The sequence below is a fragment of the Pempheris klunzingeri genome, chromosome 23 (genome assembly GCF_042242105.1).
Source record: "Pempheris klunzingeri isolate RE-2024b chromosome 23, fPemKlu1.hap1, whole genome shotgun sequence".
In the NCBI taxonomy this organism is placed as follows: Eukaryota; Metazoa; Chordata; class Actinopteri; order Acropomatiformes; family Pempheridae; genus Pempheris; species Pempheris klunzingeri.
The window spans coordinates 10,030,446-10,057,914 of NC_092034.1; the positions used below are offsets into that span (position 1 = coordinate 10,030,446).

At 42.1% G+C, this 27,469-nt stretch overlaps 1 protein-coding gene across 9 annotated transcripts in view; it reads left to right on the forward strand.

Annotated features, from left to right (window-relative positions):
* Positions 1–27,469, forward strand: part of LOC139222766 (receptor-type tyrosine-protein phosphatase delta-like) — a 195,457-nt gene that overhangs the window by 62,365 nt on the left and 105,623 nt on the right. For 6 of the 9 annotated variants that reach the window (XM_070854618.1, XM_070854623.1, XM_070854620.1 and 3 more), the window contains exon 1: positions 6,117–6,330. The exons of 1 other annotated variant lie outside the window; for it this stretch is intronic. The gene's annotated coding sequence lies outside the window, so the exon portion shown is untranslated. Of the gene's footprint in view, positions 1–6,115; positions 6,331–27,469 lie in introns of those variants that run through there. 2 more of the 9 variants (XM_070854621.1, XM_070854622.1) reach the window with 1 other exon arrangement.

The window sequence follows — 27,469 nt, forward strand, 5'->3', positions numbered from 1 at the left end:
GGGCTTGGTTCCACAGTGGGACTCTGTCAGGCAGGAGTTGACTCAATCTGTCTAAACCTCTTTCCCTCACTACCTCTATCTCTCGTCTCTCTGCGCAGGCTGCAGCACACCATGGCTGCTCACGCCATCCCAGTTGATCTCTTAATGGACCTAATTGCTTTTCAGCTCATTGCACCCCATGCCAACACTAAACTAAATCAAACCGGGGCCCCATCCATAAGCCTCATCGTGAATGAGATTCCGCTTCACATCATAATAAGGTGATATTGACTACTCATGACTCAGCAGTTCTATAACAGATGAGTAAGTGCGCGCCTGTCGTCACGGCGTGCCCCGTGACAGGCGGAGCTGCTCAGGTCATGTAACAGTTCAAGCTGCTCTCCTTAGGAGTGCAGCCCATTGTGTTCTCATTGACAATATGTATGTGACCCTCTCTATGGCAGCCAATATATTATGCAGTGTTGCATACTGATAAAGAAAAGAGGTATGCTTCCTCCATACAGCACAATCTGTAGTCAAGTCTGCTTCTGTGGTCTTACTATTGTGGCCACTGTAGTGCCATCTTGATCAAATATTGTAACATAAGCCCAAAGACAGCACCTCCAATCTGAGGTAATGTCACACTAGACTTAACATGCTTCACCAGAATTGAAGACAAGATGCAGTCAGCACTGTAGGCATTGTGATACCAGGCCGCAGTCAGCTGCACCAAATGTAGTTAATATCTAATCACTGGCAGCACAACCAGTAAGAGCTAATGTATTATGACAAGGCTCACTCCAGGTTCAGCTGGCCTGGTCCAACACTGCAATGTTACAGTGAATGTAAAGGCCCTAAAAGCCTGATGGGGTCCCAAATGAATGCAATGTTTTATGTCAAAGTTAGAATACTTTCGGTTTATTTTACATACTGCTGATATTGTATATTTCTGTGCACCTATTAAAGTTAGCAACATTTGAATCAATGTGATGAGTTGTGGGGTTGCTTGCTCATGTTGCCTGCACTCTCAGTCAAATCTGATCAAATTACACCCACGTAGTCCTGATGATGCAGATTAGCAGAGTTTTAAGAGTGAAAGTTTTAATAGAAAGTAACTAGAGACATTTTCCCCAAATCTTAACTTTGACTGTTGTTAATTTAGTCATGAATATTTAACACTACAGAGAAATGTTTTCTGAGGCTTTAAGGTACTGTCCGATTGTAGAACTCTGTCATCATGCAACTATTTTAGATCCAGGTAACTCACTAGGAGGATAATTTGGAAAAATAAATAGGGTTAATTTAATAAACTGTCTTCTGGACGCATTTAAGACTATTTCTGGGGGATATGTCATACGGCTTTCATTGTTTTCAAGTTACATATATCACTAAGTTATTATACACTGTAGATGTTATCACTGACTGCATAAGGCACTGTATACAACTGTCTGACAACAGACAGATAAATGAACCACTGTGTCCCTATCATGTACATAGTCATAGTGATCAGTCTTGTTCTCATAATTTCAACCACATCAATAAATCTTACGTTTTATTTCTGATGAACTTTGCAACTATTAAGTCCTCTGATTTCAGCTAAAGTTAATTGCTCATGAAAGCATGACTGTATGCTCTGTAATCCATCATGTCTGACAGATTCTAAGAAGGAGAGAAGTACAGTATTAGGTGTCTCAGCCAAGGACTACAGTTGGGTGTTGGTTTACAGTTTTCGTGCCTTGGAGATGTGTGTAATATCACCTTGGCATTTGTCGCTCTCAGCACCCCCCACCGACACCACCACCACCCGTCTCTCCCTCTCTTGACTGCTTGGGCAGCGACCATAAACAAGTCAATCTCAACACATTGGATTAGATTTATCCGCTTAAGATAGATTGTTATCCCAAAGAGCCCGAGTCTCGCTTGATGGGGAAATTAATTTTACGATGACTGGTTTACTTGATCAGGGTTGTGGGGAAGGTGGGGACTATAAATGTATCAACTCTGGGGCATGAGGAGCTGAAAACAACAGTCCTTGTTTTTGATTCAGATAAGTTGTCTCTCTTCTCTGCAGTATTATACATGGTGTTGTCTTTGGGTCGCAGAATCTAGAGTAATGACTTAAATGACAGCCATTTGTAAAGCACCAGCAACTTGTCATGGGCGAAAAGGCCTGTACCTCAAGCTATAGGAAGACTGACAGTGTAAGATATTGTATTTTCATGTCTGTCTAACATTAAACATGAAACTGACAGTTTTGTATGCAGAGTTATAAATGGGCTCCATGATCTTATGTACAGTGCAACTTTTCCAGAATTGAAATGTTGAAAAAATAGCTGTCAGCCCTCCCACATCTAAAGTGTTAAACTGATCCGGGAGTTATTGGGTTGAGTTAGAAGAGAACTGACCTCAGCCTATTGAACGACAAAACCCAGTCTAAGCATATTCCATAGTGTAAATTCATCTGAGAAGCAATGCGTAAATACCACTTTCAGGAGACTAAAAGCAAAGCTCTTTGGTTGCAATTTAAAGAACAAGGTGACTGATTTTCTAGACCAGATCAGTTTTCATGGTTGATGACCATGTGCTTGGAAAGACTGGTATAAGAAATAACAGCCAGGGGATCAGCACTGTTATTTGAATGAATCCTATCGTGGACATACATGTCTGCACTAAATTTCATTGCAATTTGACCGATAATTGTTGAGACATTTCACTAAAACACAAAAATTCAGTTGGAAAAGATATTGGGGTCATCAGCTGGAAAGCATTAATATCTGTACAAAATGTTGTGTCAATACACTCAGTGCATGTTGAGATACTTCACAGGGTTAGTGAAAACTTTGACCTCCTGGTGGTTCAAGACGAAAGGTCAGAGGGTAATTGAAGTTATTAGAATTCATGTTCTGGGAATCATGAATAGCTGTTAAAGAATCTCACAGCAATCCATTCAATAGTTCATTAATATCCATGGTGATATTTAGCCTGTAATAAATACAGCCGATATACCAACTAAATATGGCATTCAAATTATTCTTTGGCAGCCTGTAGGACAACCCACTACCAATGTTAAGTAATGAAAAGAAAAACAGAGAGTTTAACATTTCAAAATACATTTCAAAGTAAATGGGAATATTCAGAGCAGTCCCGAGAGATTTACTGTGTAGGCAAGTACACAGAGAAACACATACATCAAAAGATTTGCTTACACTATTCATCCAAAGCAAATGCATATTGATACTGTACAACCTTTAGCACCCTTAGCTGTATTTGCATTGCATTTGCATAGTAAATGTCAATCAGAGCTACACTTTGCATGACCCCACACACGTATGGATGTAAACATGCCCATGTAGTATTTCAAACGCTGCTGGCTCACACAATAGCAATGTGTTGTCATTGTCCTTTACAAAGAAAACATTTGCCTGGAGAGACTTTTTAAAATGGCTCGTCGACTGTCAAGAGTATTAATAGGCAAACTTGCAGCGTGTGGTAATGCTGTATCTCAGCCCGGCAGTCAGGTTCTCTCTGTCTTGGATCCTTCTTGTTGAAGGACAGTTGGTTTATAGACTACCGTGTCCTGTTGGGCGACAGAGTTCAGCCATGATAGGCCAGCAAGGCAGGCTCTTGATAAATCCTACCCTTGCCCCCATTTATCAACAAGTGCTAGTGTATTACTGCTATAGCTGGTGCCAAGAATATGAAAGCACAAGGTTAGATGCAGAGCAGAATTGTAAATCTAATAACTAGTGTCATCCAATTATATTCAAAGATCATGAATATAGAAAAGGGATTTGAAAAAAAAAAAGAGAAGCTCCCTGCAGACATGCATCGAAGGTGAATGTCAGGAGGCCTCAGCTAAAGGACTGAAATTATTGTCTTAAAGAGAACTGAGGTTTATCAATTAAAACATTCAATGTTTGGATTTTGCAACCTTCATTGTTCTCTTTTTTATCTTAATAGCCAAAACAGCTTTCCAACCTTCAGTCTTCACACTCAGACTCCTGATAAATAAGAATAGTTTCCAAATAATTGCTTTGGTGAAAGTCTGATAATCAGACACTTCTGATTTACAGTACACTGTGCCTCTAGACACAGCTAGCGATCACTCCCACAATGCTTTCTCATCGCCAGCAGTCGAGGGCAATAGTTCATATAACAGTAATTTCATCAAGTTTCTCTATTGTTCATTGTCACAAAACCAACACTTTCTTTTGGCCTATAAATCTACATGCGGAGGCTGTATCAAATTCTGCCCTTAGAAAATGGAGCTTGGTATAATTTGCAGGTATAAATCACCATCACTGTTACTCAATCAGATACATGACATGTCTGAGTGCAGGTAAGAAAACAGATCTGCTGACTGCAGTAGTCTGTCTTTCAGAGTACTATTGTTGGATTCTAGATGTTTGTGTCTGCAGGGCTAGGTTGTTCATCAGAACGTTTGGGTTGCTGCCACAAAAGCAACTTTTCTCAAAACACAATTGGTCATAGTCATCTGTCTCCCCGGGCCATTGCTGTTATTTTTCTGTAGCCCTACATCAGAGGACCGTGCACTTGACTGTGTTATCAGGAGCAATATTGTGCCTTTATGCATTGTTATGCACCATTATGTCTATTCAGTGACAGGGATGTGAATGAATCACGTCCTACAATCATTACAAATTTGGCTGCTCTAACATGCTGACCTTGGAGTACAGAAGCATTGCCTTAACAAAATAAACAAACTGGCAGATGATACAGCATGTGGTCCAAACAGACATTCACGCGCTCACATTCAAGCACAGTCTGACAACAAAATCAATATAATATCCCTACAGGGGCTTATAGTGTGACTGTGGCTCCAAGCATCGAGTCTGTAGTGACCTTATTCTGCTTGATGGCGTTTTTAATGGAACTGGTGTTGACATTACTATCAACACCTAGCATATCCAGGTATGCCAGGCTTCCCCTCTCACCTACTGAAGGACCAGTGGTAGGAAGTAACTAAGTACATTTAAGCTACTCATGCTTAGATAAATATTGATTTTTTTTTTTTATTTGACAGCTAAGTTGATTTTCAGGTTATGATGTTACAAACCTATAATGTGCATATAAAATAAGGTGCATTTTAATACATGAACCACCCAAAAGTTAAAATATCAGTAATAATCATGCACTAGTATATAAAGGCTAATAACGCAAAATTGACGAAAGTCCATTTTGTGGACATAGTGAGTACTTTAGGTCAATTTCAGGTCATACTTAGGCCTATATCAAACTTACTTATTAGTATTCATGTCACCATCAGTGGTGGAAAAGTATTCAGGTACCTTACTTAAGCAAAAGTTGAAATACTGAAATACCAAAAAAACTGTAAGAACCGAAATATGACCTGCAAAATATACTTGTTCCATTTTAGTCTCTTTTTTGTACATATCTATTAATTCTATAAATGAAAATTGGAAATTGTTCTGTAATATGCCATTGGTGACATTATTGATTTAAAGTATGAGTTAACCAACCCCCTACACACACACACACACACACACACACACACACACACACACACACACACACAAATCTCTCTTTAACACAAATCTTCCTCCAAAATAGCCATGTCCAAGTGCACATTCCTGCAGTGGAGTTGGGGGGGGAAAGTTGATCCAGGAGAGTTGGGAAAGTGGGACCTCGCCGAGTGACGTCACCCCTCAAACACCGACCTCTCTCTCTCTCTCTCTCTCTCTCTCTCTCCCGTTTTTGCTCTGCCCAGGGTTTCAGTCCGTCCTCGGGTCTCGGCACAGAGAGAGAGAGAGAGAGAGACTAAGACAGACAGACTGACAGGCAGACAGACTGACAGACAGAGAGTGAGGGAAGGAGAGAGCGAGGGGGGAGAGAGAGAGAGAGACACACACACACACACACACACGGAGGAGAGAGAGGGAGAGCGGGAGAGCGAGGGGCTGTGCGTCCCAGCCACACCGCACTCTTCAAACACAACCACAGTCTCGCCTCGTTCAATTCAATGAAGATCTAACGAGCACAACACGGACAGACCCAAAGCAGAGAATATATCACGCGCGCTCCACGTGCGTGTTTTTCGTCCTATCGCCCCGAAGATCGTTAATGCGTTGGTGACGGACAACTCGAGGAAAGACACGAAATAAGAGCGAACAAACGGAGAGGGGGGGGGAAACACAAGAAGGACCAGAGGACGGATTTGTTTCCTCCACGTTATTTTATTTCCCCGGGACCCGGCTGTCATTACTGGATGTAAAAAAAAAAAACAACAACAACAAAAAAACTCTCGACTTCTCTTTAGACAAGAAAACAAGGAGAGACTGAGTTTCAAAGTGATCGCAAAATGGTGATAAGGTAAGAGTGTTTGACGAGCCTGGGAGTTTGGAGGTTGTGACAGTCGGAGCTGAAGTCGCTGCCGCAGTGATTTCAGGTGTGCGGAGAGCCTGGTGAAGTTGGTTCAAACATATTAGATGTGGCCACTTACTGACATATGGACGGCGTTTATTGTGCTGGTGTGTCTAGTATACGGGCTGGCTGGCCTCTTTATGTGTACAACCGCTATATTTATGAGTCAATAATTGTTTTACGCTTAGTTTATTATTGTGAATGCGCGCAACCTTGGGTAGATACAGTAGCGCTTTCATAGCCACATCACACTGACTAAAACGCCACAATGGCGTGAAAGATCTCCGTTGACTGCTTCTATTTCTATTTGAATATGTATGCCCATAAACTACATCGGTGAATGGGCAGGTTGAATATTTTTGTCGTGGTGTGAGGTTTGTGTAGATGTTAGGAGAGGCGACTCATGGCAAAACCTGTTTAATTTTCAATTCATTATCACCACACATCATGATGAATATATTCAGTTGCCTTACATTTGCGTTTTGGCTGGGATACAGTTGATTTGTTCCCCTTTATGTAATCAAAAGGACACACAAACATGTTATTTTAAGCCCACGTTAAGCTGTGGCACTGTCATGTAAATGCTGATGATTTAGTGGAGCCTTTTAGAGTTGTGGAAACCTCTCCAGCGAGTCTATAGTGAAGAATTTTCAAAGTGCATTCCTGCAACTCTCCAGAGATCCCTCATCTTATCGGGCTTATTTTTAGAACACATTTTATTTTGGCGGGGTTGAAAGTTGACTGTGCTTTTTTTTAAAAGGAGCTCACATGTTTCAGAAACGCAGCTAAATATCAGTGAGGCAGGCAGAGAGTCAGTCAGTCACGCAACCGTTTCTGTCAGTCAGGTGAAAGTGAACCTTTATTTCCAGTTGAGCTGTGCGCACACCACCTGTGCTCAGTGTGCCAGTTGGGCCACTAGGGGACTCATTCTCTCAAGCCAGTTTGGGGAATGCAGTTGAGTGGGGCGAAATCCATGAGAAGTGGATTTGAGGTACTGTAAAGAACCCCCCCCCCATTTTAAAATGACAAAATCCCTGGTTATGTGTTCATTTGCAATTTGTGTATAGGTATTACAGAGAAAAAAAAAATGGATGAAAGCATTTTGCATGTGTAGTCTTAAAGAAAAGGCTATTTCTGACCATGTGCGTTGTAATATATTGTTGTCTGAGGCAATTGAGAAGGTGGTGATTGAAGGCGGAGTAGGCTAGTGAGATGTTCGAAGAGCCAGTAAATGTGTGTGTTTAAGCATGCAAATTAGTGTGCATGCGTGTTTGCTCAATCAATTCCCAGTTTATAGCCAGTAAGCACTCTGGGAGAGCACACCAGACCACATCCACTGTCTTACATGTTTTACAGTTCCCAGCTCAAACAATTAGCACTTGCCCAATTTTGACACAGCGCAATTAACGCTGTCACCACATATTCGATTTCCAATTTTGCTGTTGCGACAGCGGCGCTCAAAAGAGGAGACAAAATGGATAGGCACTAAGGTGGTGCCTCGCTTTAAGTGCTGCTATCTAAAGTCGCTGAAGGGAGCAAAGTGTCTCAGTCATGGAAAAGCGGCACTGACGCGGCCATCTTCTCTCAAACCCTCATCCTTCACTTGTAGGCATTTTTAAATCCTCCAAAATAATAGAAAGCTTTTTGTGAAAAATATTGACAGAAATTGTGAAAATGTAATTCTGCATTATAGCGTGGAACGGAAATGGAACGAAAAATGTGCCAGGCTTTTCTCTATCATTCACCAGTGTGTGTCTGAAGGATACAAACAGTTCATGGCATAAAAGCGATTCAACTGAAAAACGATAGAAGGGTTTAGAAGGTGCCTTTTAGGGAGTTAGGCCATTTTTGCATGCCTGTCGATGTACCTTTGACTCCAATGTTTTTGTGCCCATTCTGAAATCAAATCCCACATTTTTGACAGTGTCTAGAACGGACAATAGGGTATTTTCATGACTGGATGTTAGAGAGATGTCAGCGGTGTCTTTCAGATGCCCTTTGTATTGTTTTATTTCTTGACTGTACACTCACCTAACTAAGGGTTTTCCTCTGGCGCTATTACGTATGTCGGTTAAATGTTGAGCTCATAGATATAAGCTCATTAACAGCAGTGTATTTAATGCATCAGAGGCATCTTGAAGGACTTAAGGGGTTTTTAACATTTCTTCATCCGAGTCCCTCTTTGGCAAAAAGCCAGGTCCTCTTATAAACAAGTGTGCCTGCACCTAGCAGTCCCATTGTCCTAGCACAGCCAAGTAGCTCTGACTCACTGGTTTATTTTCAAGAGCAGACGAAAAGGGCGAGAAAAAAGTTTGTTTTCTATCAGTGTGTGTGTGTGGCCATGTACCTATGCCTGTGTGTCAGCACTACTTCAGGAATTCCAAGGCCAGGGCCCCTATTACGAGTGTGGAATGAGAAATCAACACTTACATTACAAAAATGGATACGTAAACAGAGAGGCCACAATTATCAGGCGCCGTGGTGTTGGAACTGGAGGAGATGGAGTGCCAATAGGTCTGTTAGCAATCACCCCCCTCACTGCCTGCCCTCTGTAATCCAGTGGGTGTATTCTAGCTTATTTTGTGCCAGCAGCGGCCCTTAACAACTACCCACTGACTGGCAGGCCGGCTGGCTAGCTGGCAGGGTGGGTGGTTGGTGGATGCTGGGGAAGTTTGACTGGTAGAGGTCATATTTAAGAAAAAAGGTAGCATAAGGGTAGCGAGCTGTATGCCCATGTGACGTAAAAGTGTTGGTATTTGTGTTCTACACTGTACTGTCCGTGGATGTATGTACATGCGAGGATGCATTTTGTACACCTTGCAGTAAAGTTTCCTCATGTTCATCAACCGAGGTGTGCGCCTGTGCGTCAGGGCCTCCAGCCGACCACAAACCCACTTCACAGAGGCCAGCTTGATGCATTGTGACAAATGAGAAAGCAGTTTGATTTCGCACAACACTGAGCTGCACTCCAGCATAATGAAGTGATCATGACTTTACCCTTGGTTCACTTTGGCCCCGGTCCCGCTGTGTTTTTCCCCTCTATTCAATCGCTTCACTCACTTATTTACTTGGCAAGCATTTCCTCCCGTAACCTCTAGTACTGCATAACTAGCGTCAAGGGTGGGTTGCTTGATAAAAACCACCGCTACGGGGCATTGGTTTTACACATAGGGGAACGCTAGCAGTTTTTATTGATATTCAAGTTGCCACTGGGTTGGAATAATAAGAAGCCTATTTTCACGCCCAGGCAAAATCACCTCTACTGTCCATCACCCTGTCAGGGCAGAAAGAAAGCTGAGGAGTAAATATTATTTGGCAGTGCAGGGAGCACAGAGCTATAGCTAGACTTGTTCTTTCCTTCACTTTAATCTCTCTTTTTGTCACTAATGCTTATTCTCTTACATTCTTCTTTCTTACTTTCTCTCCCTCTCCAATGCGTCCCCTCAAATCAAAAAAAGCGTGAAATCTCTCCTGCCTTTTCTATCCTGTCATCCTGATTTTACTACGTGTTTCCCGCAGTGAAATGTACTTGTATGTATTCTAACACACAAAGCACAGTGTCACTTCCAACATAATTGAATTACGTGTTGGGTACAACACAGAACACTTTACCTACAGGCTCTGCCTCCAGGCTTTGCGCACAGGGGGACTACCGATGTGTCAGAAACAAGGAGGACTGCTTTTCCGCCGCAGCTGTCCTTTGCTTGCAGATTGGGTTTCAGGAGATTTGATGGATGCCAAATGCCTGTAGCCAGTTGTGAAGACCTAAGGGGGAGGGAGTATGCTGGTATGGATTTGGATCAGGGTCAGTGGCACTAGCATAGGACAGGAATTCTGCCCTTGACCTCCATTTTGGATCACCCCCCATCTAGCAACTAACAGCCTGTCACTATTAGCACTTTGAGAGAGTTAGGACTAATTAGAAGAAAACTAAAGTCTACAATTGAAACATAATAATTCTGGTTTTGAATATTGCATGAATGAAATTGATGGGGTATAAAGGTAGGTTGATGATATTTTTAAAGACTTCATTCTGACCGTGTTGCAATCCAAAACATTATTTCTTTTTATGCCCTTCCCATTGTCTCATTTTCTCTTATCTCAATTTTTGGAAAGGCTGAGAGCAGAATCCACTGAGGTTCATTTGAATAACCGGCGGAATGAGGAAATAAAAGCTGGGGGAAGAAATAGAAGTGGCAGTCGGCTCTGTGCATTCATGTCACACAGCTTTATCAAATTATTCCACAATAGCAGCCACAGAAGTGATGGAATTTCAATTAAAGTATGACAGTTTTAGAATTTGTTTCTGCTCGAAAGAGAGCTAGTGAGGGTTGTGTTTCATGGGTTGGGGGCAAAAGAGTGGACAGCGGGGAGGGTCTTGTACAGAAGGCATATTTTCCAGTCTATGTTCTCTGTATATCCACCTCCCTACTCCTCCCCCCCCCCCCCCCCCCCCCCCCCCCCCCCCCATCCTCCATCAAAAGGGAATGACTTAGCTGAAACACTTTTGTTCAGAGGCACTCTGCGGTTACAGCCTGGAGCCGGGTAAAAATGGGGTGTTATGATAAAGGTCTTTGCGACGAGAAGTCAAAAATGGAGCCTTTAGTTGATAGGCTCTTTCCAAGAACAATTACGCTACCTGCTGTGCCAAATATAAGGGTGCAAGAGATAAGTGCAAGGCAGGGGCGCTCAGCTCAGACTGGTTGCTTGCTCATAAACTGGGAAAGAGCAACGTATATATGACCCTCAGGGACTGTAAACTGTTTTGGCGCTGAATTTGTAACCCACGCAAGCTCACAAACACTTGGCCACATGCACACACCAGATATATGCACTTGTACACAGGGGTGTGAAAGACCGTATAAAAATTCTAAGAATAGACAAAGCGTACAGTTGTTGCTGCAGCAGCTTGGCATACAATCATTTGCATAAAATACCTAAAATTAGACCTAACCTCTATCTTAAATGAAGCCTAAGAACAAAGGTGATGGAGATGTGTGTTTGTTCCCCATTTGCATTTCCTAGAGTTCCTCTGGCAATGGCAAAGAGGAGAAAATTCCATTAAAAAGTGCAGTGACATTGCCACATAGCAATTTCACGAATGAGGAATGCATTTAATAGTGGATGGATTTTTTATAATTTGGAAGTGTTTCCCCAATTTGTACCATAATTCTTGAAGTGACACGTGTTGTAATGCAATCCAGTGCCTCCAATCTGCTCACAGGGTCTGGCATGCACATGTCCACAGGGAGAAGTTTAAACATGTAAGGATACCTTACAAGCAAAGTGAGAAATGTTGTACAAAAAGGCAGGGAATTTCAACTGATTAAAGTCGACATTGTGTAAGTATCTGTTCTTTATTATACCTTTTTCCATTTTCCCCCTTTTTTGAATTTAAATTCAAAGTCCTGCATCACTGCAAGGTTAGGAGTCAATGTTCAAATTCTGTGTAACCCCGGCATTCTCTCCCTACTCAATCTGCAATTATAGCTAGCTGCTTTGAAGAAGCCAGGCGGAACTAAAATGACTTTTCATGTCCGGTATAATGACTGCCATTTGGAAGCGAACATGGAGAGAGAGGGTGAGAGAGATAGAGCAACAGAGCAGAGAGTGAAAGGAGATGGAGGGAGGGGCAAAAGGAGGGACAATCAGTGGATGAAAATGGCTTAGGTCACCTCTGGTTCTGACCAGACGGCCCAAACCAACCGACTTTCCCTCTGTCATTCCTCAGAGATAAATCTGCCACATTTTGGTCCTTTTTATCCCTCCCTGCGCTGCTCACTGAAACTTTCACCCTCTTCTCCCTCCTTCTTCATCGTTCCTGCCATTGGTCTCCATTCATTTGCCATCAACGGAAGCTTAGCAGCTTTAAGGCGGATTACAAGATGAATTGCACAGAGCGAGACACCGTATATTCTCCTTAGGGTGGGCCACTACTGCCAAAGGCCAGAGCTGAGTGCCGTCACCTGGGTTAGCAGCTGGCTATCTTTTACACTTCACTCACTAATGAGGCCAGACAGTTGGGGCTGAAGTTATAGCGCAGGCTGGATGCTGTGTTGGTAATCTATTATTTAGACTCTCGTGGGGAGGCTGGTCTCAAGAATTTCATGCATGCATTTTGCAAAGCAAATGGTAGCCCGGGGGGGGGATACAGAGCTCTGTGTGGGAAGAAAATGAGTGAGTATTAGACATTAATAGGAGTTGCAGTGTTTCCTTGTCCTGCCCATCTCAAACCTGTGAAGAACTGAAAGAAAACTTTTTGGTATTTTGTAATTTTTTTTCATCATAGAATGTTGCTCATACAGATGTGCTTCAGTGGTGCTTGCAATGCTGACAACACCGTCCAATTCATGACTCGTCTTTGTCTTTTTCATTCAGCGTTTCTTCCTCTCTTCCTTCCTTCCATTATTTCTTTCCTTGTTGTGATATTTTATGGATAGCAGATGAAGGCTGTGCTTGCTTCTTCAAACAGCCAACACAGAGGAGCGGGTATATCTTTCCGTTCCCTTTTCATGTATATTTTAGGAACTATTTCAGAGGGGTTTCGGAGAGTTGCATCACACTGTTATAGATAACACTACGCAGACAGGACTTGTTTATATTTAGTCAGTCTAGAAAACTATGGCGCACATGACCCCACTAATGTATTTATAGAATAATACCAGTGTTTAAATTTTCTTAGATACCAGGGGCTACTAAGGAACTTTTTAAAACATGCATTTCCCAACAGCCAAGCTCATTTATGATGAGCATCCAAACATTAGAGAAGCATAAAGGGCTGCTACCAGTCACAAAGTCAGCAAATAAGGCTATGACTAATGTTTACAGCCCCATGAACCCATTTGGCAATTAACTATATTTGGACCTGTGTATACGCAAATCTACTGGGAGATGAGATGGCAACAGTTAAACATAGCAAGGCAGTTTTAGCCAGAGCTGCTAAGCAGACTTAGGTTACTCTTAAACGAAGTTCATGCAGAATGGCTCAAGATACCACAAATAGCTTGGAGTTATAGACAGCATATAATACGTTATACATACCAAACCCCATGAAGTCACCAAGTTATTTATGACTCCACATGTAACACAGATCCACATCATTAGAATTTAATGCTGACATTTATAAAAGCATAAAATTGGCCATGTGACGAAGAAAAGGGCTTATCAAATCATCGAGCAAAGACAGTTGGTGATATCATAGTCATGCATAAAGTACTACATTTAACACCGGTGACAACCACACTAAACCAGTTATGCCATAACATTTATTGGCACATCTCGTACCCACATACAAATTTTTCAGATGCAAACATTGGAGAGTACCATCAGCCACCAACGAATTCCCCAAAGCCTACAGTGTAAAGTAAATTTCTCGGCTGTGCAAAAGAAGCCAAGTTAGGTGTAGGGCATCGCAACCTAAGCTGCCACGCTTAATCCTCCACCTACCCCTACACCTTGTCCTTGCATGTGTTCTCCCGTCAATCTACCCTAAAGAAACATTCCAGGAGAGTTTTAGCGTCACTGTAACTGGACACCATCATGCCTTGTGTGTGTGTTTGACAATGGGAAAGGGAGAGTTTGTACGAGGGAACTGGAATGCTTGGGTACGGTCTTCTCTTTTTTCTAATCAGTGAAAGTTTAACACAACATGCCTCTTGGGTTACAAGATGTAAGGCCACAAATAAGCTTGAAATCAGGTCCCTAGATAGAAAAACCTAAAGTTTAAGATGGGATGACAACATCTTGGGCATGTGTCTATATGTGACTATCTACAGTACAGTCATGAGTTTGCAGAGAGAAGTGGTGGAATTAGATGAGGGGGTGAGTTTGAGGGGGATACTAACAAACACACTTGCACATACATGTCATTTGCTGGACTCAAAGTTGCGATAGGAATAGCTGTAAGGCTCTTGAGAGTGAAAAATGCGGATAACAGGCAACAAAACAAAGAATAGAAAGGCACCCTCTGCCATGGATCAAACAAATCCAAAAAAGACATATATTAAGTAACTTAGATAAAAACTCAGGAGAAAAATCTCCACTAAAACCTTACTACTGTGGCTGTAGATGAAACTGAGATTCTGACTCACTGTGAAATGGCTATCACAGTAAGTAAATATATATTTAATGGTTCGCCTCAGGTCTAGACAGGGAAAAAGGCTGTCAGTTATAACAGTTTAAGTATTGACTCAGAAAAAAACTATTATGCATAACAAAATGGATGGATTGCAATTTAGCCGTTGATGCTGACCCCTCAAGCTTTTGATATTGCAAATGGATTTTCATTTTGCCATAGCTGATTTCCATTCCCCTGACAGTCCAAGAAATGCATGTGTGTTCCAGCACCAGGCTCTTTGTGTCACAGTCCATAGAAAGGTTCATTTGGTAGCCATGAAAACACATTACAATGCAATCCCTTCCTTCCCCTTCCTTCTGCTCTCTCCCGTCTTCCCACCCTTTGCCGTTATTTGGAAACCTTCCCGACCGTCTATTGTGATAAGCTAAACACAAAGCTGTGAGGAGGATGTCCTGCACTAGCTGCTAGCCATATTGTTGTCTTGCTCTTCCGCTTGGACTGCCAGCCTGCATAACAGTGCACCAGGGAATTAACCTCTGCTGCCGTTTCTTTCATATTGTATAAATTCTTGCAACGGCCACTCCAACAAAGCCGTGAGGGGAAAAGTACTGTAGATGTTGCCAAATTACTGACAGCTTCTCTCTAGCCCAACTGCATAAATACAAAATGAATGTGATAAACATTCAGTCTCTCTTGCTTGTGGCTGCCTGTAGTGCAACCTTTACAGAAATAAAAGGCCATGACATTTTTTTTAAAGACAAGTTAGTTGACGTGAAAGTGTGAAGTTAAATAAAGCAGAGTGTAGTTCAGTGAATGGGACATTACTACATTGTCACAGTTTGTGACCTTTCCCATTTGTTCAGACAAGCGAGGGTTTCTCTCTGTCAAAATGGCCAATGCCATTTGTAAGCGATTCCTCCCTTCCTGTCCTGTTTTTTTTTTTTCATATATGCCATCTGCAGTGACTGCATGACGCCACAGCTTCTGTGTCATCAGTGACAATGCTCACACATACACAGAGGGACTAGACAAGAGAGCGTGGAGGGGAAGAAAGAGGGAGACAGAAGAGACAGTGAAAAAGAGAGCTCACTTCATCCTTTAATTGTGTCTCTGAATGTCCCGGTGGACTTCATTACCCAGGCATCCTAAGAAATCTCTCTTGTTTGCTCTTGGAAACATGTAAAAAGTGTTTGTAGTTCTTTTTATGTCTCTACAGCAGCATGAAGTGCTTCAGTTGGGCTAGTCAAAATTTCTTTGTAGCACAGATTGAGGCATATTTCAAGCAGTCAGTAAAGTCAAGGATTTCTTTGCAGTAAGAAAGTTTAATGATTATGTGCTGAGCTAATGGATCTGATGGTTGCCCTCAGCCAGTCCTTAATCCCAATATCTTTTACAGCAGCAGAATTGAAGGACATACTCTTATAACTTCATATATTTAAATTTTGGCCTGTATGTTAGTTTAACTAAAAATGTATTGAATAGTTTTATGAGAAAAACATACATTATTTGAATTTGACCACATTTTAGTTGTGCATTTGGACACAAGGTGATTGTTAGGTAGTAAAATGCAAAAACAAAAATAAAAAAGCAAACTTCATTTTTTTGTCCATAGTAAATGGAATATAGTAATTCAGGTTTTGAAATATTCTATTTTATATTCAGGTAGTAACATTAGTCATTTCATAAACTACCATGTTTTTGAAAATAACACCCTTTCTTTTCAATTTAAAGACAAATATTAGTAATACATTCAGCTTCCGTAGACCTTACTGGAGGATTGGAGGTACTTTTTGACTTCATTAAATTCGAGGCTAAAAATCTACAGCATCTCTGCATAAAAACACAGCAGGAGAGGTGATTATCTTTGGAAATTAGCTCACTCATTTAGAGCTGTGTGGATGCAGATGCCTCCGTTCAATGGAAGCCTATTATTCCAAACGACTCTCATTAAGCCATAGTGAAATAAGGCAAGCTGTGGAAGCAGTGAAATAAAATCTTTAGACTGGCTGTGCAGAACTCTGTAGCGGTGAGCTACGCTGTCTTCATTAAGATATCTGACGTCAGGAGTGAAATGCAGAAAATGACTGGGTGTAAAAGGAAAATTGTATGCAGCTGATTTCTTCCTCTTATGCCCTATAGGAATGTACTTGCCGTTTTTGCTCCGAACTGAGGGAGCCGACAATATAATCTAAACTAAATGAGTGAGTTTACCTAACACTGAGGAGTATGAGTCACATCTGATATATCATTTCTGTAATTCAATGTAGATCTAATGATCAGAAGCTCTTTTTAATAACATTCATAGCGAGCCACTTTCCTGATGAGTCAAGCTGAGCTGTGCTCACTTTCATGAGACACAAAAGAAACCAGATCACATTCCATGTCGTACGACATTGGTTACCATTGAACTTTATGAAAATCCCAGTCCATCCTATTGCCATTTGCTGTCTGCCTACAACAAACCACTGCTAATGTCCCTTCCAGATAGGCATTGTTACAAAAGCAAAAATACTGTGTAATGTCTTGGTTAAATGTGGCGGTAACCAACTAACAGCATAAATGACAAGTGTCCTCGATCTCCTCTCCTCACCAATATCCGCCTTTTTTCTTTTCCTTCACGGCACAAGACATGTGCATTAGGAGCCAAATCAGGTCAGTCCATCGATAATTCATTCATCATCACTTGGTAAATCCCTATGCACCGGTGCACAAATGGATTTATGGTGCTTTGTATGCAATATGTGAGATATATTTTTGATTATCTTTGGCATATTGAGTAGCATGCAATGAAGTAAATGTAACAGTTAAAGGAATAAATAAAATAAAGTAAAAGTTTTTCCACAACACCTTTAGTGAAAATGCAAAAATTGTTACCTTGGTCACAAAGTGACGTCAGGTGATGTGTTGACACATTTAGATTGACCTTCAGTGCCCATTTGTGATCGTCTGTATCAGAGATGCTCACTTGCCAGGTCACATTTGGCCAATTTGCAAAAATTTGCTTAAGCTTTACAATTGCATTAGATACAATATTTGCATGAACTAAGCCAATAAAAAGTGTTGGCAGTGCAAGCAGGCTACTTTTCCCTAAAACTGAAAACAATGTACTCATAAGTAATACAGTTGGTCTGATTTATTCTTGACAAAACACTGATAAATGCTGTGGCTATGCTTATTATTCTAGGACTAAAGTAGCTTAAGTGACAGCATAAACCAATGCTGCATAACTAAGCACCATGGGACCGTACAGCATCTGGACTTACTTTTTCCCCCGGATCCATTTCAAGTGTTTAACACCAGGGGAGCACAGTTAGAGGAACGAGGGAAGAAGGGAGATTAGGTGGACTCTTGTCAAATGAGGAAAAATACTGATGGGTCTCACAGTTCCCTGTGGTCTCAACAACATAGCAGGTGGCCTTCATTTACATCTCTCATGAGCTTACCTCCTCCCTCTGCCTTTTCAGTTTATTTATTACAATGGGCGCAGGTGGAAATCAGATGACTGTCAAATCACCCTAATGTAACAAGGTTCTATAACATGTGCTGGCACACAGACACGCACAAACCCAGCAGACAGAATCTGTTGTCCTCGTCTATTACCGCTACGATAACCTCCGTCCATAGATTCATTTGCCATTTGGCCAGCGCCCTAAACATCAGTAGCCTGTATGAAGTGATGGAATGTACACATTAAAATTCGATCTCCTGCATCAGTACATCCAGTGCTGGTCAGGACGGCAACTATAAATTGCTGGCCATTATTTTCGATTAACCACACTGACACCATGGCCCATGACATTTCTTCCCATTTTTACCCCGTCACATTGGCGCCATATTTCCAGTGCAGTTTCATTTAGATTGTCCCATAGCATGATAACGCAGACCAGGAAACCTCGGGATACAAACCGCTAGGCGATCTTATTAATGGCAGAGCTGCGATAACAGTAGTCATCTATGTCCTCAGTTGGTATCTCGATCTTCAGGCACATCCTTCCTAGGGCCTGAAGAGCAGAGGCATTATAATGGGTGCAAGGGGGCAACGACATCACAGTTTATCATTGATATGTTGGCAAAGTTTAATTCCCTGCATTCCAAATACAGCAAACAGGAATCCTCAAACAGCAGTTCAAAGGAAGATGTAAAATGGCTGTCTCTGGTTGCAAATGCAAATTGAACATTGTAAAAGATGTCAACTGCCCTTAAACTGAAATCATTGTGTTGGTGAAAGTATGTATCATTTCAAAAATCCTATAAGAGGGGAAGTAATTAAAATAACCTCAATACATTTATATACCCTATATGTTCCTTTAAACATAGGTAGTACATAGCATGTTAATTTTCATGTGCCAGATTTCACAACCTCGAAAGCTTCACATCAAATTGAATATAACATGCCGATAGGATGAAACTAGTTATGGGCAGCTGCTAGCTGACATCAGGGAAAGCAGATGCACAACACAAGAGAAGGAAATATATGACATTGTTATCGTTTGCTCATTCTTTGAAATAATGGGTAGTGTCCCGAAGTTAGAAGTGCACAGTGTGTTCAGTGCTATTAGAATTATAGTAATTCAATATCCTCTTTGTTAAACCATGACATTATGCACAAATTCAAAATTCAACATTGTTGCTTTGGCATTGAGCCGTAGCTCATTTGCAAAAAATCGAGTTCAAAAGGGCAAAAGAGTAAACTAAATCGGTGAAAGCAATCTGACTGCTAAGCTCTTGTTTTGACAGAAACAAATTGTTGTGTCTGTGCGGAAAGTCCTCCTCTTAGTTCTTAATGAGTGTATTGGTAATCGATATCCCTTTCTTGTCCACTGGCATGTGACACTGAGGCCTTGACCCAAGAGGGACCCTTAGATGGGGAGTTGAGTGGGTCAGTGAGGATTGGTAGTCACTTGCTCATGCTTTGGCAGACAGGAAAGCCCCAGGTGAGACAAGGCAGGAAATAAAAGAAGCTTACCTCATTGCTCTTTTTGCAACTGTAACGGGGAGGCACAATGTTTCTCTTTGTTTTTTATTTTGTTCTATCTCATTTATTTCAAGGCACTTGGTATACACTCTGTAGTACATGCTAACTGATTTGGCTTGCAACCAAGTCTCTTTGAAAGTAGACCTCCCTAAAGAGCTGGGTTTACGTCCCTGTCAAATACTGCACAAAATGCCAGTTTGCCTGTCAGTCAAAGCTTCTTAGACAAACCTCTCTTCCAGTGATTTTGCTAGCATCCTGCTGATACAGGCACTTTTTTGGTAATGTGTTTTCAGGAAGATGGGGCCTGGTCTCCCGGTGGGGGTCAGAGCAGTTGACCCGACCCTGGCGAGCTCTCAGTCTGCCTGCGATGATTTTATTCAGCCCCACACAGTAGAACAGCGGGGTGTGACCCGGGTCAATGTGGCACTGCCAACCCCGATTCCATTGAGAAACCCAAGGCCCTTTGAGAGGCGCTGATCAAGGGTGCCGGATGTTTTTGATTCACACTGCTGAGCCTCTATATACAACAGTCAAATCTGAAATTGGGTTTGTTTCTCTTTTCTGGAAACATGTGATTCAATAGAGCTGGCTGGGTGCAACGGAGCTTTGCTATCCCTAAGAAAGATATAGTGTTTATACCGTTCATGCCAAACACACTGTATATGCACATCATTCAAGGTCTGTCCTTTTTTGATATTATTTAGCCTGATACAAAGCTGAACAAAGGTGAGTGAGATCTAGATATCTGGCAAAGGAAAAACAATTTGGCCAGGTGCCAGACTCAAGTCAAGCATGTGAGCTCAATAAAGCACACTGTATCGATTTGCGAGTTATTCATTATTTGTTTTGGATGTAGAGAAAGTTCTTTGGAAAATGATTTTGGTGTGCAGTTCAAACTCTGAAATAAATGGTTTGACAGATCATCAATGACCACAGAATATGATAGTAAATGGCCTGCTATTGATTTATTTCCCAATGCTCCTTTTCTCTTCTCGTGAGCTGTTATGCTTAAAGCAAGACCAAGCACTCTCCTGAGTATTGGATTTTTGTCCACCCTGCTTTCAAATGTGAAAATGAGGATTTATTTTGACTTGCTGCCTGAGTGATACTTATAAGAGCATGGATTCAACTCGATTAATGGAGATGGAGAAAGGATATACGTCACACCACACTTGATATCTCTCATGACAACAAACAGCCTTACCAGTGGTAATATGCAAGCATCTAGACCCTCACAATGCAAAAATGGCAGCTTTGTTTACTGCATTCAAAATAAATGGCTGAGGCCCCGCTGTCACTCACAGATGGCACTTCCTTTGAGAAAAAAAAACTGTAGAGCCACTGACTCGTAATAATGCGTTGGCATGGCGGCAGCCATTTTGCACAACCTCCGGAGGCACTGATCGTCACAGAGAGGCGTTGGCATTGTCTTGGCACAGGCCCGACCCCAGGCTCAGAGTAGTAACAGATAGCCAAGCTGGAGCTTGTCAGGCCTGACGCTTATCACTTTTGACATCTGTCCACGCCATCTCTCTTTCCTCGTCTGTTGTGGACCCCAGAACACTGACCTTGGGATCTCTTTCTCTGTTACTCCGCTGCCACAAACCTCCCTCCCTCTCCTATGTCCTCATTTGACACTGGTTCACTGTGTTGTTTTTAGGCTATCATTTACCTTTTTAGACTTTGCTTTGTCATCATACATGACTTGGAAACTGATGTTCAAGCACTGACAAGCCCCTTGCCTTCTTTGGATTTCTTCTTCAATGCAATATTGAGTAGATGTAGTCAATATCTATATTGTCATCCTATCTCATCTAATAAGTCTGGGCAAAACAGTTGCCAAAGCTGAAATATATTTCAAAAATAGATCATTAGAAAGATATGATAGCAGAGATGTGCAAGTACTAAAATGAAAAAAGAAACGTAGGCCGTTGATTTTTAAAGATAATTAGATAAGCCATGATTTAACTTGAGACTGAGATTTCTGTCTGCAGATGTACGAGCTGTTTTATATTGCTGCTTTACGTGTTTGCGCCAACGACAAGAAGAAAGACAAAAGAAAAAAAGACAAGCTGCCACACACAGCCCAGCGTTGACAGGTTGGCAGAAAATGTCTGACACGATGGGCTGTGAGGGAGAGCTGCTACTGCTGGAGTGCTGTGTTACTGTTCAACAGCCTAAAGAAAGGGTCAGTGTGGCACGTCCAGACACACATATGTCCAAATGGCTTCTTGAGTCAATTTGTGTTATGGCTGACAAGAAAAATATGTCAATCTGTTCTTACATATGTTGAGGGCCTATCAGTTTAGAAGCTTATAACTTCATTCTCTTTTCTCTCTTTGCAAACAACACAACCCCGACTGTATCTTAATGAGTCAAAGGGAGTCTTGTGAGTTTGTGTGTTTACACAAAGCAGCTGAGATACAAAGAGAGCTAGTTACACCCCCGACGGACTTGCAATCATAGATCATTTCTGCTTAATATTTTTTTTGCTACTCAATCACCATTAAATCAAAATCCACATCCACGGTTGCATTTACAGCACAGCATTACATTTTCTCGTGTGATATGGCACATCCTTTTACATTACGTTACTATGACTCATCAGTAGCCCTCACCCCTGGCCTCCCTTATGAGGTAATTAAGCCCTTGGTTGTTTGTTTAGCTGTCTGCATGTGTGTCCTGTATAAAACACAGGGGGGGCATATGTTCTTCCTACCATAAACCCATTGAAACAGCGGGACATGAGTGGTGAGGAGGGGTCGACTGTGCATGTGTGTGTGAGTGCACGCTCTAATTAGGCAGGCAGAAGTGTATTAGCCTCACTGGGCAACAGCCAGCTGGGAGCATCTGGAGTCGTCTTTCATACTCACCTACTTCCCCACTACACATACTTGTCCACACACGCGCGCACACACAAAATTAGAAAAGATATCTATGGAACAGCGGTGTGATAAGAGAGCGTAGGTCAGGCATGACGAGTCATATGCACAGCTATTTAAGTCTGCCACATTTTAAGCCTCCCGCACATCACAGCCCCCACCCATGTCCCTGTCTGGAGTCCTGGTTTTAGAGTAACAGTGCCGCTCACGTCTCTCTTGAGACTAGAATGCCAACAGCAGAGAGGAGGACTTCACCCATTCCCAACAGACTGTTGAAGATGGAGCAAAGGTGTCTCAAAGGACCAGAAGAATTAAGTTTCAAAGCAGTGTCAGTATCGAAAATAATCCTCACAGCCTAGTGCAGTCACTCTGCTGTATGTTTCATTAATGGTAGATGAGCTTCATCTTGATAATATCAGTGACATACTTCAGTCACTGCATTCCACCTTTAGTCCAACACAGGTTCCTGCATAGGTGCACACTCACCACTGCATCACTTCCTGTTCGTTAACTAAATATATTAAAAAGGAATACTGCTGTCAGACACTTAAGAGGGAAAAAAACAGAAAAACCAAGTTGGCATTTTCAGTATTTGTCCTGTACAGAGAGCTCAGTGAGCCAGCTGAATAGTGTTTCTCTGTGCTATTGATTAGCTGGTTAGGCTATGAAAAGGCAGGGACAAGACAGTCACTGAGCTCCCTTCCTCTGGCTTGCCACTGCATACTAGTATGTCTGTTCTCTTACTTTTCTCTCTTTACTCTCCCACTTTTATGCATTTTTTTTCCATTTATCTCAATCCTCTCTGTGTACTGTATTTGTCACCCTCATTCTCATGCTATTCTTATGTGTTTTACTATTCCGCTCACAGAGAAAAAGCCCCACCACGCCACTTGCCGAGTTAGATCACAGGAACCCAGCTGTTCACAGTCAAAGGCTGCTTCTTTTATTAGCCGTCAGTAGGCCGACCTGGTAGGGCAGAGAGAGGGAGAAAGAGTGGGTGGCAGGAGGAGGAGCGCAAGGGCAGCAGGGGGCACAGATTTCCCAGCTGTTAGTCCACAAGCTCTGCCTCCTTATCAGAGATTAAGTAGATCAGCGGGAACGCAAGCACATACGCAGAGGCAAGACAAGACAGCTGACAGAAAATGGATTGAGATGTTGCTCCTTAAGAGGGATAGTGCTTGCACATGGACTTCCAAACTCTTAGTTTTTTGTTGGCTGAGTTTTGCACACTGCACCACTGGAATGTACAATGGGATAAGACACAAGCCAGCAGGCGTGCAATATCTTAATGCTCCTTCAAATCCCTTTCTCCTGTCTTGTGCCCCTTTTATTTTTCCCTACCATCTCACAAACCCATACTGCCTTTCAGTCTGTAGAGGACTGTTTTACTAGTGAGCCAGTTGTTTAGAGGGACACAAAGGGCCTGAGTGTAAAATTATATTTCTAGCTATATAACCAGACCTCCATTGTGCCATTTTTACAATATTATTTTCATTAAGATTGCAGGGATGGGTTTCTGTCTTTGTTGTGCCTCCTCTCTATCTGCTTCAATACTAACCACAGTGGAAACAAAACCACTCAAAAGAAGTGGCAGCATAGAGTGCTCCCATTTTGTATGATTAAATTTACTGTGACAAGCACGCATGCTGTGTTTTGGCAAAACATGTTGCTGTGGGAACCCAGAAACTTCTCAATTTCTGAAAACAATGTGCCTCACGAGGTGTTCAAAAGACTTGACTTGAGTTTTGAGAAAGAGTCTTGAACAACGCTTTGCCTAAAGTCCCTTTTGCTCTGGAAGTACTCAGGATGTCTGTAATGTATTTGCATATTTATGAGAAATGGGTGTCACAGTGATTAAGTTAACTAGGAGCCAGAGTGCAGAGTGTGGATAATGAAATCATATAAAATGTGAAAGTCAAAGGACATTTTCTTTAGAAATATCCCTTTCAACCTTGTGGAGGAGTTGGTGAAGTTTGGTGAAGAATCTGGCTTCAGCAAGATGGTTTGGTTGCTGCTATGATTGCTGGAAGATGGTAAAAAATGGCCATGATATAGTAGACTTGTTAGAAGTGGTGGACAATCACTCTGAACGCTACAAAGTCTAATTATTTTAACTGATATATCAAAACCTTCGGAAGTAACCAACTGAAGTTCTACTTTGCGAAGAAAAGAACTGAATCACAGAGAAATCCAGAGCATGAGCAGTCAGGAAAGATATTTTCACCAGACATTCACATTGTGTTTAATAATCATGGAACCAATATGGACTTCATTACCAAGTGCTTGAGACCAATGTGGCTCAGTGGCCCCAGACAAGTAATTAGAGTTCACACTGAGACCTGACTCTAAAGTACAGTCATTATCCCAGGAAAAAATACAACCTTTCCAGGTCACATCACTTTGTTTGCAGCAGTAAAACAAGTTTATTTCTGCATTGAGCCACCATAATAGTAGCCCCAATCCACTTGCCAACATTTTATGGAGCACGGAGTGATTGGGGGTGGCTGAGAGATTCAATAAAAAAGTGGTTACAATTGGCTCAACACAAAGTAACCATGTGAGCATGACAATTTTTGTATGGTATTTGTGCTCGATTATAGTATATTTTTATATACAAGTGTATGCGATGCATGTGCAGAATAGTTTTCATCACCCTAATTTAACAACCACCTCCTGAATGAAGCCCCAAATGAAGGCACCAAAGTCTTTACAACCCCCTTAAGAGCTAATCAGCCATCTTGCAATGAAACACTAAAGTTTATATTGGCCCTTCTCACACAATAGTCCCTGTGTACCCTTGTTGTTGAGCTCAAAGGTCTTGGCAAGAATGAAACTCATCATGTTGCTGTCTTGTTGATTACTGAATGCAGACAGGAGAAAAAAACAAGGCCATAATCTGAGGACAAAATTTAGGTCCAGAGTACTCTTGGTAACTGTGGGCTTGACTGTGGACACAAGTTTCTCACAACAATGGGGAAAATGTCCCTTGAAAAATTGCCCTTGGAATGTGAGATCAGCCGTGAATTTTCAATCAAGTCGACTTTCCTCCTGCAAGACTTCTGAATCAGCAAAACATCTTGTAAATATGATGTCTAACCATTTTTCAGGTTTGCACAGTTTGCAGTGCTCCATTGAGTTGCATCTGTTTTCTGTAGAAAATGTATGATTAGGATAGTAGTTTGTGCCAATGTCTGGTGTTAAATTAACCAGTTGTATAAACTAGTGTTGTATAGGGTTGGACTGTTTTGCCAAGATGTTGGTACACTGATAATTACTAAATGAATCTAGTCAATGACAAGTTTCTCATAATGGAGATTTACAGCATACATAACAGGATCTTCTATTGATCGATCTCTGAGCAGTTGTACTAATGTTACTATATATGATAAAAAGACAATGCCACTTTAGCATTTGGTGACTCATATTGAGCATTTTTTAGTCGTCCTTTTGGAGTAAATCCAATGAAGTGCTCCCCCTCGTTTTACTTGAGAGGCACCACTTGAATAAGGATACGTGGGAGGATCCCGCTCAAACTCTGACTTTCAGCAGGCTGGAGACACATGCTGTACTTTCAAAGACTACACACTTCATCAAACACACCAGTGAAGGAGAAGGGGAAGGGGAGGATGACCCCACTCACATATACACAACACTACTGGCACCATCACCAATTTATCACATGTAATTTCCTCAGCTCTTGACCTGTGACCTCTCTCTAAGGCTGTGTTTGTATTGAGGGTAACTTGCCACTGTCTGAACTGTCTGTCTGAAGCCTCCCTTGAGGGACACAGCAGTGTTTGCAGGAAAAATATGCTGCTTAAGCCACTGACGGTGAATCCACCCTTGTGCCCAGCATGTGTTTCTGTCTCTGCGTGTATGTCTATCACTGTCTTTTCAGCCCTCCAGTGTTTTATGCATACTGCTCATTAGCCAGACAATAGCCACTTAGGATGAAATGCCATTCAGGGCAATATGTCAGCAAACCCTTGGGATGAAAGAAGGGAGGGTGGCAGCAGAAAGCGGTGTGCTTACAAAGACAGAGGAGGCTGGAACAAAAAGAAAAGGAGGTAAATGTGAAGGGAATGACAGGGAGAGTCTATGAACAGATTTAGAACAAAAGACACAACGTGCGCAACAAATGAGGAGGGGTTTAGTATGTTTTTCATTACAACACTACCTAATTAAAGAATCATCAAGACCTCAGTTCAACCCAGTGACCTGCCTTTTCTAAAAGTGACATTAGAAGCAAGTCCAATGAGTCAGAATGCCCTGACCTCTTGTGTATGCGAGACCTAGTAGAACAAGGCAATGCCACTGCTCTATGTTTGCACCAACCGCACCGCTGCAGCTCTAACTGAGGCACTAGCTCCATCCAGTGTATGCTGGATCCCCTCCCCTTACATCACCGCGTCTGTAGGCGGAAGGTGGGGAGGGGTACAAGATTAATGATGGTGCTAACCGCGTATTTATCATCCGGCTGGAGAGTAATGCGACACCTTTCTAATCTGAATATATTTCATTGGGCTGTTATGGCACTCAGCCCTGGGCTGTATGTATGTGTGTGTGTGTGTGTGTGTGTGTGTGCGTGCGTGCGCGCGCGCGCACTTGCACTCTGTGCGCCACTGGAAGTGTATTTGAATGTTAATCATATCTGCATAAGTTTGTGCATGAGAATGCGTGTGCTTGTAAAGTCATGAGAGTACTGTGATACCAACCAGCCGCCATAAACGCTTGTGCTATCTACCCTGGCAAAACGGCCCCGTGGTAATTAGATAAAGATGAAGTTCCTCTTTACAGCACATTGGGGCCACGCTCCTCAAGATCCTCTCCTCTGATTCTCAGCTGCCTTATCAGGTGAACACCCTTCTTCCATCCTCTACTCCATCTCTCTCTTTCATTCTCCTGCTACTTCTTTTTGGCACTCAGCAGAAATCAAGATGGATGCCTCCCGAACAGAGATGGGAAGATAGGGAGTGCACAAGGCCAAGATGGGGTCTGATAGGGCAAGCATTGGGCCTCCCGTTAGATCTGCTCTACTGTCACCAGGGCTGCCAGAACTATTGAGGAACTTTGGAGTAGAAACTACCTGGTGTAGAGGATAATCTGCTGTGGGCTTTTTTAGCTCAGTAGATAGTTTGCCTACACTTGGGCATG